We start from the raw sequence: 11,500 nt of genomic DNA, 5'->3' as shown, positions 1-11,500 counted from the left end.
AGAAAACCTAAACAGCCTGCTTACACCTTAAGAACTCACATTTTTGAGCATTTTGAAAAGCTCGTTAGACCTCTCTGTACACATTCATGAGCAATTGGGTCGTTACTCAACGCTGGTTCATCTTCAGAGTAAACACACATGAATTCAGTTCTTTAGCTGCTTGACAATGTGGGTGTTAATGAATACTGGAAATTAGTGATGAATTCTGATTCCTTGGAAACAAAAAGAAGTGAAGAGAATCTTAGAAGCAGGACAGCACTGGCAAACATGGCATTACTCAAAGATGGAAATTCTTTTTCAGTCTAGCAGTAAGTTGTAGGAGCTACACCTGTGTTTCCACAGCAGCTCGAATACAAAGTTGTATCTGATGTATTGCACAATTCATATAATCAAAGCCAAACAACTGCAATACTGTCATCGTTTTAGATCCACGATCACGAACAGTACAATGCACTGCTTGGTGATTTCTTCAAGTATCGTTTCAAATTTATTTCTATATTACGTCACCTGTATGACGCCTAATCACGACTTCACATTTCAAAATTATAGTATCTTGTGAAATCCTTTGTAATATCTTGAGGAGTCAAACTAAGCAAAGAAGTTCCATAGCATAGATCAAACCGTGTGTCAGTCGTGAAAGATATTTTTTCACCTTCTTCAAGTAATTCTTTCTGTTTTTCTTTCCAGCTTATGTTACAAGTTGTCGCACAAATGCTAAGTAAAAAATCACTACCTTTAAGCTTATACTTTGAAGGACCATCATTCATTAATCTGCGAAAGGCGGTATGCTCGACAAAATAAAACGATAAGTTCAGGAGTGCAATCATTTCAGCAGTCACACGATCCATTTGTTGAGACTTTAGGTGTGTGGAATTACAGTAATGATTTAGTTGCAGACTTTGTTGCAATGTGAGTTGTTGTTTAGCATCTTTTGCCACAGTAAAAGAAACCCATAAAAACGACACCATAAAAATAGCAAAAATACCCCAATAAAATGAATACGTAAAAAGTAACACAAAAATAAATTTCCAAATTGTTTAATAGAGCACGTCAATAATTCGCATCGTGCTCAGCTAAAGCAATAACTGTAAATGAAACGTTTTTGAAACAATCACGCCTCAGCTTCTCAAACGGTTGTTCATGTATAAATATTGGATTTTTCTACGTATTACACAGTAGGTTTCGGTAAGTTATTTGCCGTCATTAGTTCTTATTTTGGAACTGATGATAGAAAAGAAGTTACCGATATCTGGTATGGAATATGGAGATAACAATTCATCAAATTAATTAACGTTCTACTGCGTAAATCCATCTTGATTAGAATTGTTTCAAATTATGAACAGTTACCTGAGTACCATCACTCTTCTATAGACAAATTGAAGATAAAATTGTTAGAAACATTTCTATATAGAATGCGATAATTTCTTACTCACCTTAGTTGAATGAAGGGTAGGGACGTACAACCAGTTAAAATTAGGTGCAGTGCTGCCAACATACATTCGTGTGCAGCTCTCGTACTACAGTGGTGTATTTATTCTGTGTCACAGACTGTTATATGCTTATATCGTGAAGTGTTGGCAGCAACGAGAAAAGGCACATTATCTAACGACTTGTATCTACACGACCTGACCAGAACTAGGGTGGGGTGAGCTCATTAAAAACAGCTTTGCACCAGAAGTGCACAGAGCTCACCTTATAATAATCGAACTACACAGGATGTACATACAGTCCGGGAACACTTTCAATTATTGATTGCGTAAGAAACGAACACTGTACAGATACCATACGAGGATAAGTCAATTATTATCGGAAATTTAGTTATATTTTTGTTTATTTTGGTAGTACTTTCGTTTTACGTTGATGACGCATGCTACTATGTTAGTTTCAATATCGCTGCCGTGCTGTTAATCATGGCTGCTCCGCTGTCTACTTGCCCCAAAGAAGAGCAACGGTCAGTGATCCGTTTTTTTGTGGTCGGAAGGCGTATCAGGGGCCGAAATTCATCGAAGACTTTCGGTACAGTACGGGAACAGTGTTTTGCCACAACGGAGTGTCTACGAATGGATAGAAAAATTCCGATATGGTCGCACAACTACTACGCACGATAAAGGAGCCGGACGACTGTTTACCGCCAAAAATAAAGAAACCATTGAGCGTTCACGTAAAATGATTCTTTTAGACAAACAATTAACTATTGACGAAGTGGCAAATCGTCCGCAAATTAGTCACGATTCTGCCTACGAAATCGCGCACAACAGAATTATGTTTCATGAAGTTTGTGCAAGATGAGTCCCAAAACAACTCACACAGTTGCATAAACAAACGCGCTTCTGCATCTGCAAAAAACATTTCGGTCGCTATGGTAACGAAGGGGACAACTTGGTAGACAGGATCATTACTGGTGACGAAACATGGATACACCATTACGAGCCGGAGAGTACGGCAGAGTGTGGAAAGGGAACATCCAAGTTCGCCGTGCAAGAAAAAGTTCAAGACCCAACAGTTCGCAGGAAAACTGATACTTACGGTTTCTTGGGACGCACAACGTCCAGTAGTGGAACATTATGGACCAATAAACAGTGTATGTTTCAGTAAGATGCTTACTGCCAGGCTAAAGCCTGCAATTCGAAGCAAACGCCGAGGATTGCTGTCAAAAGGTGTTGTGTTGTTGCACGACAATACCCGTCCACATACTGCTGCCAATACTGCTGAAACGCTCCAGAAACTCGAATTTGAAGTACTGGATCATCCTCCATATATCTTGCACTTTCTGACTTGTTTGCTCTACTCAAACAGGCATTAAGGGGCCGTCGATTTCCCTCGGACGAAGCTGTGAAAGAAGCGGTGCATTCCTGCCTCGCATCTCAACCAAGAGCCTTCTTTTATGAGGACATCAGGAAGCTTATACAACGATGGATCAAGTGCATTGAAACGCAAGGAGGCAATGTCGAAAAATGATGTTCTTTTATGTTTCCTATTTGATTACAATAGAATTTTATAACTACTTTGCGGATTATAATTGTCTTACCCTCGTACGCATGTCATTTTGAAGAGAAACCCTGAAAGTTTTTTTTTCATGTATACCGTCACTGCGTAGTTTGGTAATTTGCCGATAGTCAGAGATAGTCGCAAAGATGGCGAGATCAGTTGCGGAGGGACCTTTCTGTGTGTTGGAGTTCCACAAAAACAAGGGTGCTACAGCTGTTCAACGGATGTTTAGAACCAAGTACGGTAAGAAGCCACCAATAACAAGGGCAATTTACCTCTGGCACAACAAATTCCTTTCTACCGGTTGCTTGTGCCCGGCAAAAAGAAGCGGACGTCCCAGTGTGAGTGAAGTGTATGTGGAGCACGTAAAGGACACGTTCACAAGGAGTCCAAAGAAATCGTTGGGTCGTGCATCCCGTGAACCCGGAATAGCTCCAATGACAGTGTGAAGTCCTGCGACAGAACATGTCTATGAAACTGTTCAAATTGTAGCTAGTGCAGAAGCCCAATGACGTCGACAAAGACAAGCTGTTTGAGTCGTACTACAGAAGTGGACAGCTGTTTCATGAAATGGCCTCCCCGATTTCACTCCCTGCGACTTATTCTGTGGGGACACATAAAAGATCTGGTGTATGTACCGCCTCTACCACGTGACGTAGCAGAGCTCCGGGAGAGAATACGGGAAGTGACTGCCACAGTCGACGATGCCATGCTGGGACGGATATGGCAATAATTCCAGTACCATATTGACGTCCGCCAGGTCATTCATGGTTCGCATATCTAATGTTTGTAAAAAAACAAAAAAAAACTTTCAGAGTTTATCTTCAAAATGCAATATGTATGATATCTGTACAATGTTTAGTTCTTGTGCAACAAATAATTGAAAGTATTTCCAGACATTATGTAGACTCTGTATCATTAGTACCGACTACATGATTACATAAAATGGACAAACATTTTGTTTTTCGCCTCCACTGAAAGCTTGACAGTTTCATCTAACTTCTCAAACTCTGCAAATTTCTCGACTTTTAGTGATTTATGATGACTCTTCGGTGCGGTGGTCTTGCGCCGTTTTTTCTAAATATAATTTGTCACAGATTTTGCATTTGGCACTCAAATCATTAATCTCGACGAAATAGTTCCAAATAAGACTTGTTTTTGATTTCATTATTTCATTCTTCACTAACGTTACACCACAATACTTTTGACTAAAAAACACTGTATAATATATTGATACAGGCTATATCAAAAAGAATCATCCGATTTAAAAAAATTCGTAACTATTACGTTATGTGAGACTTTCCGTTTGAAAGACCAACCTATCGAGTTCCCGCTAGGTATCAGCAGTGTGCGCCCACTTCAGTTCTGGTAAATATGCTGTCGGAACAATAGAAAAAGTTTCCTCCAAAATGTTCAAATGTGTGTGAAATCTTATGTGACTTAACTGTTAAGGTCATCAGTCCCTAAGCTTACACACTACTTAACCTAAATTATCCTAAGGACAAACACACACACCCATGCCCGAGGGAGGACTCGAACATCCGCCGGGACCAGCCGCACAATCCATGACTGCAGCGCCCAAGACCGCTCGACTTATCCCTCGCGGCAAACGTTTTGTGTTCTACGTTTTGCGCAGTGCCGTCAGCGTGACATTCGTACTAGGTATGGGGTGGTTCCTCCTACACCACAGACCAACAGACGATGGTATGAAGAATTCCGAGAAACGGTGTTTTGTGTAAAGGCAAATCACCGGGTCGTCCACGAGTGTCTTACACAGACGTCGAAAGCATCCGCCATACCTCCATAAGGAGTCCACCGAAATCCGTTCACCATTGCAGCTCAACGGCTCAACATAGCCCCTCATGTTTTCGCCCGGCGTGTGTTGCATCAACGTTTACACATGAAACCATACAAACCTGAGCTACTGCAAGCTCTTAGTGAGCTCAACGTGTGGAGTTCTGTAATTTACTTCTTGGCAAGATGGAGGATGACAGTTTTCTTCCACGCTTAGTGTTTAGCGACGAGGTAAAATTCCATTTCAATGCAAACGTGAACCGTCATAATGTGACAATATGGGGTGCGGAACAACCACATTGAAGTTGTACAACATGAGAGGGACTCTCCAAAATTTAATGTGTTTTATGCAGTTTCATGGGGAAAGATGTATGGTTCATTTTCCTTTGCCGAGAACGCTGTTGCAGGAAACACATATCTCGATATGCTTGAGAAATTTCTTTTCCCACACCTACCAACAGGATGGGGCACCGCCACACTGGCATCTCGAAGTGCGGGAATTTTTAAATCAATGGATTACCCAACGATGGGTAGTTCGCATTGGACCAAATGGTTCAGCCTTACCTCACTGGCCTCCAAGGCGACCAGACCTGACTACAAGTGATAATTTCCTGTGATAAAAGACTGTATTTATGTGCCTCCATCAGCAACAACACTCAGCGAACTGAGACATCGCATAACAACAGCTGTGGAAGCTACAACTCAAGACATGTTCGCTACAGTGTAGGAACAATTTGAATACCGCATTGACATGTGCCGTGCATCTCAAGAGGACATATTAAACACCCGTGAAAATACACCAACAAAAGCTTTTCGTGTTTGCCGTTCATCAAAAAACAAAATTCATCGTGTATGTTTATTAGTTTCTGGAATGCAGACATGCCAAAGCGGATGATTCTTTTTGAGACACCATTTACTATACGGCAGCAAAAAGGTGAAGTGACGAGTTCCACGGTGATGGACAGACATCACTTCGTAATAATTCAATAAATGCAAAAATCGCTACAGGTACATGTCGGCTTCTTACAAGCACCACCAAACGAACTCCCGTCCGCGCAGCAGATGGCGCGTTAGTCCAATAAGGTCACCATCGACAATCAAAGTTCCGATAAACTTCCAAATTAAAAAATGTGGAACAGCACGCGGAAGCGGATGTGACAAAATGTGCGGAACTTCCACACCTGCGGGGGCGGAAGCAAAGGTCTGTCACATGATTAGTCTATAGAACTAAGAGCAGTGACAGAAGGGACAAAGTACAGCAATTTCTACTGAGCGACTGGGCCGCCTGAGCTCATATCACACTGGTATTTGCAGATTGTGTGTTGACGCCTTATCTATTTTCGTAGCTTTGCGGCTTCATCTGGATACCCACAAAATCTGCCTTGCTTGTCGACTGGTTCGTTTTTCATTTCTTATGTGTTGTTAATTTTGAATAGCGAGAAGTGAATCATTATTACTTCGATATCTCTTTATAATAGAGTTGAAAATATCTCTAAAAAGTAGTACAATAATTTATAATGATCTAAACCAAATAGTCTGTTACCTAATTAAAAAGATATGTTTTATTTTGAAACTAGATGAAAGTAAATGAAACAATGATCCCAGTGAATGTGTGAACACTAGGAGTTGTGTAATACAAAAATATAGGAATAAGAAAAGTGAAATTTATATTTTATTAAAATTACGTAATTCCTTGAATTGTATTAACGTACATTATTTTTAATAAATACACTTTGCTAACGATGGATAAACTCAAAACCTGAAAACCCTGCTTAGGAACCAATCGGTATGTAAATTAAGTAACTCTGAGAAATTCGAAAAAAGATCCACCTTTTTTGCAAATCGACTATACAGTGGGACCTCGGTTAGAGAGCATTATTCGCTTCTGTGTCTTACCCGTAATGGGAAAGACTCGTTATGATAAAAAAATTTATCTGTAGGAACTCACGTACAAATAGGATAATACGTTCCATTCCGAAAAAAATATCAAAACAGTTTATGAAATAATATTATAATGTATATGTCCTTTCATACAAGTTACTTGTCCGACGATAGGTGTTTTTGCGTACTGCATCGAAATGAAAGCTAAACATTCAAGATGATGGTTAGTTTAATGAAACATTTCTCTACGTATTCGTTGATAGGAAGCTTCCTTGGAGTCGTGTTTGTTAACGACGATAAATCTAAAATAGAAGTCATCAATAACTATCTCTAGGCTACGAATTAACATGTCTTCGAAGTTAGCAAGACCACCTATACAACAGTTTTTAGGAAGTGGCATGGACTTGACCTTGCGGTATGCTGAATTTTTAATATGTTGGAAGACGAATGGAGAAAAACAAGTAGTCATAAAATTTTTCGTATCGTATCATGTTAAAAAATGAACTTTCAAATCGTTTTCTTGAAAGAAAAACACAAATGTAATCTAAATTTTTTCCCGTTCCCTGAGAGCTAATGGTGGACATGGTCCCCCCTTGCCCACAGCTGTGGGCGCGTTTGACATTAGGAAAACTTGCGACATAATCACAGAGAATTTGCAGCATCATCGAAGAGGCCGGGGCGGAGGTACCGAAGACCACAATTGTTGCAGGACGAGTGTTGCTAACAGTACAGCAGACTACTGCATTTTCGTCGGAGATTCTGCTGTACAAGATGGGAGGTCGAAGAACAGCGAGTGACTTATTGCGCAGCTATAGCAGCTCAACAAGTCTACGTAGGTCAGCAGAACGTGTTTGAAATGATTACCGAAAATATAAGGAAAAGGCACTGAACCGACACCTTATGCGGAACACTACTTGTTAAACGACTCAGCCTTTTACGTACTGATGTAAACATTACGCTATTTATTCTTCCTAGTTTTCTGTTCTTTTTATTTATTTCCCTCGGAGGTCAGGAACAATAATGGAATGATTCAGCGATTATGCGCAGATGCACAACGGTTTATCGGTACAACTATCATCTTTGATTAACGGCTAATGTCTCTCATTTGTATTACTTAAAATCATTGTTGATACTTATCAGGATTTTATTCTTTTTAACATTTTCTTTTCATGGGATGACACCAGCAACATCTGTCAGAGGTTCCGCTTAAGCAGATAAAGGGAAGCATTGGTTGTAGGTCCTACACTACAATAAAAATACAACAATTGGCATCTACTTATTTATTAATAATTTGTGAAATAGTGGTTCAGTTTTTGAAACACAAGTAACCAAACCATTTTCTAATTGAAGACTATTTCTCTTTTTAATATTTCTATTCACACATATTTGCAGATAACGCTAATTCACATACGTAGGAAGTGGTAAATGGCACTAACAATGACAAAACGTCCCTTCCCATCTGCGGGTATTCGTATTTTCTGTTCATCCAGAAGACGTAAATCTTTTGCTAATTAAGTCAATTTTACGCATGCCGTTAGCAGAAAAATTTATAAATGTTTCTTTCATTCTCGTGCTCAGATCAACCAGATGAATCGACATATCAATATATATATATATATATATATATATATATATATATATATATATATATATATATATATATATATATATAGTGTCCATCTGCGCCCATTGCTAGCTTCAGAATTCTGTTCTGGAGAGTTATTTATTCAAGCTCTGTATCATACAAGGAATGCGAGAACTTACTGTCACCGACTGGTTCATTGCGATTACCTCTGTAATACTCTGAACGCCAAGGAAAAACTCAAACATTATCTTTTGTAAAGATATTGACCACAAACGAAATTTTGCAAAGTACTTGGAGGAATCCTTCGATGTTACCCCTGACCGTTATAATACTTTGTTCTCTCCCTTGGAGGGTCTTGTTTAAAATATTTACATGGTTAAAAATAGAAACGATAAATGCCAATTCTCACAGCCAAACAGGTTCACAAAAGCAATTCGCATATCAGGATTTAGAATCTTGTAAGAACATTAATTATTCAGCTTCTATATCCAAAACTCCTGTCAGTATCTTTCATTAGGAAAGCCACATGACTTTTGTGTGATAAAGGAGATTTTGGAGGAACGAACCAATGTCTTAACAAATAACTCTGTTAAGTTTGCGAAGCTTTACCTTAAATACAGCCCATAAATTTGATCACCTCTTTAACTCCATCAATTACATTGGAGGGTGAAATCGTGTGTGCTACAGATCTTCGATGAAAAAATCAACGTAGCACGGGAATTATGTGTAAAGTAATAGATGAATCAATAAGTACATGAATAATCGTGTTAGAGTATCTGAAATGACTTCTGCAAGGAACTAGGTTTACATTTCGATATATCAACCGTTGGAAATAATATAAATTAGCTGCACTGGAATGGAAGAATGAGTAAAGTTATATGTGTAAACACAGGCGCAAACTATGTAGAATACGTTCATTACGCGTGCTCCAAACTGGAATATTTTAGACGATTTTTCTGATGGCAGGGGGAGATTTTACGCCCATAGCTGCCATTCCTGGCAGCCACTAAAAATTCGTCCAACTTCTAATTTCAGCTCATGGAAGGCGAGTCACCTGTGTCAATGACCAGTAAACTGCCAGCTACGGGGAAAAGCTTAACAAGTTACGGCAAACTCGGAAGCTACTATTTTTGTGGTTGACAGGAGAGCCAACACCGTGTTACTAGAGGAGGCCGAAAGGCACGCGATTTGCTCACGCAGGCTGGCGTGAGGTATGGAACAGGACAAGGAAATTAGAATTTAGAAACAACGGACGTAGCTTGTGGAATACTTCAGTTAAATCCATTAATGATGACCGTCGCTCTTGGCGGTACATAGTTCACAATATCAATAGTAACTGATAGTGGCGCTTTGCTAGGTCGTAGCAAATGACGTAGCTGAAGGCTATGCTCAACTATCTTCTCGGCAAATGAGAACGTAAGTAGGCAGTGAACCATCGCTAGCTAAGTCGGCTGTACAACTGGGGCGAGTGCTAGGAAGTCTCTCTAGAGCTGCCGTGTGGCGGCGCTCGGTCTGCAATCACTGATAGTGCCGACACGCGGGTCCGACGTATACTACCGGACCGCGGCCGATTTAAATGCTACCACCTAGCAAGTGTGGTGTATGGCGGTGACACCACAATTATATTACGGAGGAAAGACCTAGCACTTCAACCGAAGCATAATGATATGAAAGCCAACAGCTGCCCTCATATTAGTGACGAAGCAGAATGTCATAAGGAGGGCTGGGTACTACGTAACGGTAAGTATTAAGGTGCCGAGCCAGCACAAAAGATCTCGGAAAGGTGAAGTCAAGAGGAGGTGACAGTGAGGAAAAACCAGGAGACATTGTATCATAGCTATCTCCATTGCCGCAGAGCGCATGGGAAGCGCCTCCATAAACTCATCACTCTTCTTAACATCTGTCTGACGGCTGAGAGCTGTTTGCCGAATGCCCAGTGTGTAGTCTCAATCGCTGTGCCAGTTGCAGCTATCCTGTGACAGGGAAACTTATGGAGGTCGACCATCAGCACGCCTAGCTGTCTTCTATCACCTACGGAACGCCACGTCCGGCTGGAAGGACGCTTCTTCAGCTAGCTGCACTGACAACGTCCGAGACAACACTGATGAGGCGCGGAGGCCGCCATTGCCCTGCTGGTCTGCTGGAGCCTTGACCTACGTGACCTGGACGATGTCCGTCATCCACCTTTGAGAAGGCGCCACTGTAGTTGCTCATTTCATTTCTGTGGTAGACGATGTGCCACTGGCACCTGTCTTCTAGAAGAGGGGTGAGAGCCGATCACCCGCAGCCATCGAGTACATCAGGTGGACCTGGGGCCTGAATTCTGAGTGCGAAACTCGAATGTGAAAGTGAGAACTCTGGAGATCGATACGTAGAGGTGGAGGCCACCGGAGTCCATGGGTCGACGCCCGCCCCGTGACGTAACGGCCGCCACCGAGCATTTCGCTGTGCCGGCGTTACTGCGGTTCGAGCGCACGCTGTTCCTCCAACGCTGACGAGGCGTTGGTGTACCAGTCCGGCTGTGGCACAGCGCAAGGCAATCCTATACTACTGCCTAAAAGTATGTAGTTGGCATTGACGTTTTCTGGGTGCACTTAACTAGGTTCTCACGACCGCATTCCGCACTGCTCTCTCCTAATTACTGTAGGAATCTGGGATTGGATTCATATAGGTTTATAACCTTTCGTGCAATGTTTAGTTGAGGGATGACGGATAAGCTTGGATGGTTTCATATTCTCACGTGACAATACTTCGCCGCAAATTACACATTGAGGTTTATTGTTCATGGCAGAAATACCCTGTTGTTGTGCTCTTCAGTCCAGAGACTGGTTTGATGCAGCTCTCCATGCTACTCTCTTCTGTGCAAGCTTCTTCATCCCCCAGTACCTACTGCAACCGACATCCTTCTGAATCTGTTTAGTGTATTCATCTCTTTGTCTCCCTCTACGATTTTTACCCTCCACGCTGCCTTCCAATATTAAATTGGTGCTCCCTTGATGCCTCCGAACATGTCCTACCAACCGATCCCTTCTTCTGGTCAAGTTGTGCCACAAACTCCTCTTCTCCCCAATCCTATTCAATACTTCCTCTTTAGTTATGTGATCTGCCCATCTAATCTCTGCATTCCTCTGTATAACCACATTTCGAAAGCTTCTATTCTCTTCTTGTCCAAAGTATTTATCTTCCATGTTTCACTTCCATACATGGCTACACTCCATACAAATACTTTCAGAAATGACTTCCTGGCACTTA

The sequence above is a fragment of the Schistocerca gregaria genome, chromosome 2 (genome assembly GCF_023897955.1).
Source record: "Schistocerca gregaria isolate iqSchGreg1 chromosome 2, iqSchGreg1.2, whole genome shotgun sequence".
NCBI lineage: Eukaryota > Metazoa > Arthropoda > Insecta > Orthoptera > Acrididae > Schistocerca > Schistocerca gregaria.
Note: the sequence above shows the minus strand (reverse complement) of the source record.